The following is a 6652-nucleotide window of genomic DNA, read 5'->3' as shown; positions in this document are numbered from 1 at the left end:
AAAAGCTTGAAACTGACTTTACATGCCATCCAAATGGTTATAAGCTTCCGAGTCAGAGAAACCTCATTCAAACCTGGTCTACCACTTACCAGCTGTGTGACTTTAGGAAAGTAACCTAATTTCTCTGAGCCTCAGGGGAAAATGGAGGAGAATAATAGTAGCAGCTTCACTAGACTGTTGTCAAGCTGAAGCCAGGAGCTTTACACTGTAGTGGTGTGAGGGCCCAAAACCTAGCGCCGGGTGTTCTGGGTTCCAATGCTACCTCTTCTGCTGAATAGCTCATTGAAATTGAGGAACTTACTTCATCTTTCTGTGCCTTAGTCTCCCCGTCTGGAACATGGGACTCTTAGAGGGTAAAATGAGTTACCACATTTGAAGTGCTTAGAAATATTTCTAGTATATATGAGGCATTATGTGTTTCTTAGATTAAAAATACCTGCATATAAAGCTCCTGACACCTGACTCCTAGTAAGTCCTCCTGAAATGTTCCCCATTGCTGGTGCTTTGTGTTGCCAGCGCCTGGAACAAAGAAATGTACAGTCAGAGTTTGATTAAGAAGCAGCATTTAATTGCTGAATGCCACACAGCCTATACATGACAGAGCTCAGAAGAATGCTATCTTGATGGAGAACTTGCAGCCCAAGTGGAGGAATAGAGAACTGGTGCACTGGGGTTCTGATGAAAGGAGTAATTAATGGAAATTCCTATGGTAGAGGTATGGTGATGATGATATTAATGTAACAGCAACACCATTACCTGAGATTCAGCCAGTATTACAGACTACCTCTAGACATTTTCCTATCTCCCAGTCCTAAAATAAAGCCCCTCTTCTGTGATACCATTAACACTCTCTTCCTACTTCCTGACCGGTATCCCTTTTCTTTGAAAGAGTACCCGATTTCTATCTCCATTCCTCATCTACCTCATCTCACTCCTCAACCCACTGCGGTTTGCATTTTCTATCCCAACCCGTCACCGCCTCTTCTGGGACTCTAGAACATCTGCTCTCATCCGTCTTCCCGTATTTATTCACCAACTACTGAGTCCCTACCAAGCGCCATACATGGTACTCCCTCCTGATATATGACAGCAAAGGAGACAAGGTCTCTCTTCTCAGGAAGTTCACATTCCCGGTAAAAACAAAACTTGGATCTGCTGACTGAGTGCTCTCAAAAGTAGTTCACTCGATGATGGAGACGATCACTAACAGCGGGGCACATGATGGTCATACCCTCAGAATAGATAATGTCATCAGGGAGAACCTGTTTGAGCACCTTCTAAAGGTAGGTACAGCAGAAAGCTTCAGGCAGCACATTGACATTCTTAATCTTAGGGCATCTTGGAGCCCTTCGTGTGAGAAAATGCAAAATCACTCACTCAGGGATTGTGACAACAACTCCTTTTGAAGAAAGAGGAATCAGTTGGAGAATGAAGCAGGGTGATTAGTTTCGGGCTTGCATTTCAATGAGGTTAAGAAATAGTTGTGAATGCTCATAAAATTGGGAGTAATGAAAGAGCTCAGATGAACTTACAGCTTTCAGATCACTTCTGATTGGGGAAGGTAGGCCTAAACGACATCAGCAAACAAACCATACAATACCTATGTCCAGGCTACAAACTTCTTCGAAGTGCCTCCGATGAAGGGGTTCCCTTCCACAAATTTAAGGAAATTTTAATATTGGAACATCGATAACTTACTTAAATAAACCAAGAGAAAAGAGTGTTTGCAATGGCTGCTGAAGCTACTGGAAGGGCATGTTGGATATCTAATAAGTTACCTGAAATGTCTTAGAAAAGCAAAATTGTCATTCTGAGCACATAGATCTCAAACAAAATCTTAATACCACCTATGCTGATGAAATGCTCCTATCCTTCTTATTAGAGCCAGAAAGTGACAAGAAATCTCTTTATCAGCATTACAGTCGAAAGGTATCTGTGAATATTTGGAAATTAAATTTTAAAAAGATGTAAACGCTAAAAAAAAAAAGAGAACCTAAATAGTTTTAGTTGATCTGATTGCCCTGCAAATGAGTAAATACCTAGGACAGCTTTATCTTGGGAAACTTTACGCCTCTTAGAAAGAAACAGGAACCTTAGCGTACTGTAAGCAAATGCAACCTGAAGTAGGGATGGCTCTTATGTTTGTTTGTTTGTTTGTTTGTTTGTTTGTTTACACATAGACATATTTGCAGTGTCTATTCCAGATATAGTAGATACCAAGGATTCTGTTGAGTGAATGAATGAGCCATATTTTCAATCTTAAGGTAGTAAGAATGGTGGGGGTGGGGTGAGAAGATAAAGGAGATGACGAATTTAAATGAGAGGTAAGAAGTAACCAAATACAGTTTTCTTCAGCACCAGGAAAATTACATCAATTGTATCTCTTTTCTCCACATTTTCTTATGGACCCTGGTGAAGCGCGTGGCTCTCCTGCCTTCAAGAACTGACCTTGCACTTACGAGTCTTGGGAGTCTGTGCTCTCTGGATCTGAATTGCTTCTGTAATAAACTAGTTATGATGGCATTGTTGTAAACACCAGATAAAATAGTACCTGTACAATTATGCTGTAAACTAACAAACATTGTATAGTGCTATGGTGATATTATCACAAATAGGACAGTACTGCTTTCTCTGCTGTTGAAATAAAAGACCTGATTAAAAAAACACACAAAACAAAAAACAAGTAAATAAATAAAGAGGAACCACCGAAGCTGTACTGTCAATAACATCTGCCAATATTTACTGTACAAAATATTAAGACAGAAATGTTCATATGTATTCCAGAATCCATTTAAAAATTATACTAGGAACCCATTATATCACGTTAACATAAATTTCAAATGCATATGAAAAATATCTTTTCTATAAGAGCATAAAGGATATTGACGTTGCTTCAGATACTTAAAAATCCCTTCAATAACCCGCCTAACAGAAGTCAGACAGATTCTGATTTCAGCTTCTGCACTTTATCTGTTGCCATATCACCCATAACGAACCTCTGGAAAATTCACCACACGCTCATGAGAGAATGAGAGAGAAAAAGGTAAACATCATTATAACAAAAATAACCCCCATTGAGGCGGACCTACAGAAATATCAAACAGAAATGATCGCATAGGAAAGCCCAGAAAAGCGGCATGGTTAAGCAGAGTCCACAGTTGTCCAAGGGAAAAACTGCACGCAAATATAGATGAAAGCAGTGCCGATCATGTTTGGTTCAAAGTAAAACTACTTTAAATATCCACAGAATGCCACAACGAGAACAAAAACTCTAGAGTTTGTCCCACTTTTTAAAGCCTACAGGCCTTTTCCCGCCAAGTGAGGTGGCTCTGAAAAGAGCCTTTGGTTTGCAAGGTGGTCAGGTGGTCTGGAGGCAGCTCATCGGCAGACGGTGTACCTGATGATGGCTTTGGTGGCCTCGGACTCGGCGTGCTTGCCAATCTCCCCGGGCAGCAGCAGGCGCACGGCTGTCTGGATCTCCCTGGTGGTGATGGTGGAGCACTTGGTGGAGCGGGCCAGGCGAGAGGCTTCGTCGGCGATGCGCTCGAAGATGTCCTTAACGAACGAATCCAAGATGCTCACGGTCTTCTGCGAGAGGCTCAGGCCCTCGTGAACCTGCTTCAGAACCCTGGGGAAGTAGGCGGCGAAACTGTTGGGGCGGCGGCGGCGGCGGCGGCGGCGGCGGCATTGGCGGCTTGGCTGCTCGTGCTTCGGGCTCTTCGGGTCCGCTGCTGTGGGTTCCTCCGTGCCCGGGCATTCCCCAGAAGGGGTCTCACAGCCAGGCTCAGCCATGTGGGGCTCGCCTTCCCGACAGCCTGGAAGGAAGGACAATGGCGGCTGCCGAGGGGGCGCTGGCCCATTTACAGTCGCTGCATTTCCTGACGTCACGGGCAACCTCCATATCTGATTGGACAAAATGCAACGCAGGGGAGCGGGACTCTATGCCAGGCCGTGTCCCCTGTGACGGCATACCCTCGAGCTTCACATCACATCGGACAATCGGAGAAGGAATTCGCCCATTCCAGCAACAATGCAAAGGCCAAATTTCATCTAAATATCCTGTACACCAGATGAGGGTGCATTTCCAGCTCTGATTAATGCTGAGGCGTAATTCCTGCCCAGCTGAGAATGTGTGACAGGAGACAAGAAGTTACCTGCTGCCAAAACACAATGGACGGACAGGCACAGGACAGTCACTACTATTCCAAAATCAAGGTATTGGAAAGGGAAACAAGGGTTCGTGGGCCCAGAGCAAGTTTGGGTCCTAGTAGGAAACATTATATTAGATCATAAGGGTGGAAAAGAATCCTCTTTGGCTCTAGGTCCCGAGCTCTGCTCCCAAAAGGGGTGGCAGCCCCACACTCTTTGCCATGGGAAGTGACGGCCTCCAACCTATCCAGGGCTGCTGCAGTACCTTCTTCTGAAGGCCAAGTATTCCTAAACTTTGGAACCCAGGAGGTGGCCTCGTTCTCAGGAATCAAGGAGAAGATGGCTCTACAGATCCTGGCATTGCGCCTCTGGGTCTGTAGTGGCAGTGGCAGCCCTGCCAGCCACTGAACCTTCTGTGGGGTCATTTGCCCCCTTTCCTGAAGAATAGCCCATGTTCCCAGTGAGATATAGCTGTGGGCCCTTTTCTCGCCTGCCGAATCCCAGCAGTCCCAACAGTCTTCCTTCGTGTTGTCTGTCCCATCTCTTTCCCTTGAGTTCCGGCTAGCCACCTTTCAGCCAGCATCAAATTCTCAGAATAAGACACCTGTTGGCTTTCCCTACATTCCAAAGGGTTCAAGCTATTGCACAGTAGGGTCCTCCACACGTTTGTCTTGCATAACAGTATCTCCATTCCTGGCTCCTGCTGAGATGGTCGATTGGACCCACGTGTCACATGCCTAAGCTCCCAACTGATGGCTTTCCAGGCACGCCCGTGGCCCTTTTTCCAAAGCAGGCTACCTGGTTAGGCTGAGAAGGTTGCAAATCATCGCATGCTAGTTTCATCTCATTTCACGCTACATTCTTCAATTTAGGTCTCTCCTCTGGCATTTACTATGAGCAGCAAGGGGAGACCAGGCCATGCCTTCAACCCTGTGCTTACAAATCCCCTCAGCTTATCTGTCCCAGCTCATCATGTGAACGTTCTAGTCTTCACCAAACACAAAACACTGGCACATGGTGAGGGCAAATACTCTGTCACCTGATAACAAGGATGGCCATTCCTCAAGTTTCCAATAACATGCCTCTAATTTCCATCTGCTATCTCAGCAGAAGCACCCTTCTCACTCACATTTCTAGCAACATAATTTTCATGATGCTCTATGTATTCTCTAAGATGATAAAGTCTTTCCCCATAGCTCTCCTCTTTTCTGTATGAGCCCTCACCTGAAATACACTTCATGTCCATATTTCAACCAAAAGTCCCTCAAAGCAATCTCAGCTTGTTCTGCCATGTATCTCAAAATGCTACCATCCTTACCCATTACCCAGTTTCTTCCCGCCCTCACATTACCCAGTTTCAGAGTCACTCCCAACTCCCTAAGCCTTTGTTAAAACATCATCCCACTTCGGCATCAAGATCTGCATAAGTGTGCTAAGTCTATCCTTACAAAGTACCACAGACTGGGAAGCTTAACAGAAATGTATTGTTTCAGTTCTGGAGGTTAGAAGTCCAAATCAAGGGTTGTGGGCCAGGTTACATCCTTCTGAGATGTGTGAGAGAAGAATCAGATCCTGGTACCTCTCTCTCGGGCTCATAAATTACTGACTCTTCCTATTGTTTTGTTTTGTTTGTTTTTCCACATTTTCTTCTCTATGCGCATGTCTTTGTGTTAACATTCCCCCCTTTTATACAGGCAAAAATCATTTTGGATTAGTGTGCATACGAAAGACGGTATTTTAGCTTGATTGCCTCATTAAGGATTCTATCTCCAAATATGATCCCATTGGAGGTCCTGGGGGTTAAGGATGTCTTCATATGATTTTGGTGCAGGTGGAGGGTGGGATGGGGTATAGAACAACCCATCTGAGATGCGAAAACCGAGCTGTACATGGGCACATGCACTGCTTCTTCCATCATATAGATTACTTGTTGTCCCGTTAGAGAAGTGAGGTGACCTCATTCACCACCTTTTTCCTCAAGATGGTATTAATGTTGCTTAATTTTATCATATTTTTCATTTTTCTAGCTTCCAATCTCTGCAAAAGTGAATATACTCTGATTTCAATTTTTAGAAATTGATTACGGTATTTTTGGCAATCCATCTTTGGTCGATATTTTGAGAATGGCTTTTGTACTCTTGAAATACTTTGTAAATGCCCCTGTGAACGATGACATTCCCTGCCAAACAAATCTGGATAATCTCCAAAAATCCAAAAACTTTCCTTAGCCCATCAGAAGTGCCCCAGGAACCTCCTGAAGTGTCACATCACAAAATTTATTTAGCTATGGCAGAACAATATGACTTCCAGAAAAATAGGGTGGGCAGTTGCAGAAAACGAAGGATACCAGAGAAGGCTTTTGTGTGTAGCAAAGACGTGAAGGGGTGCAATGCCTCTTCCATCACTAGGTGCCAAGTCCGGGTTCTTTGTTGTTGTTTTGTTCTTTGTTTGTTCCAATGTAGAAGAACTCGGATGAGCCATTATATGTCCGGAGTTCTCCTTG

General features: G+C 44.3%; 1 pseudogene; it reads right to left on the bottom strand.

Annotated features, from left to right (window-relative positions):
- Positions 1–3378: 3378 nt before the first annotated feature.
- LOC148163037 (histone H2B pseudogene) lies at positions 3379–3792 on the bottom strand (annotated as a pseudogene).
- Positions 3793–6652: the final 2860 nt, after the last annotated feature.

Source organism: Eumetopias jubatus, unplaced genomic scaffold (genome assembly GCF_037043125.1).
Source record: "Eumetopias jubatus isolate StellerSeaLion01/CBP00866 unplaced genomic scaffold, mEumJub1_p1.0 scaffold_11, whole genome shotgun sequence".
Classification (NCBI taxonomy): Eukaryota; Metazoa; Chordata; class Mammalia; order Carnivora; family Otariidae; genus Eumetopias; species Eumetopias jubatus.
The sequence above is the reverse complement of the archived record's forward strand: the minus strand, read 5'-3'. Positions and strand labels throughout refer to the sequence as shown.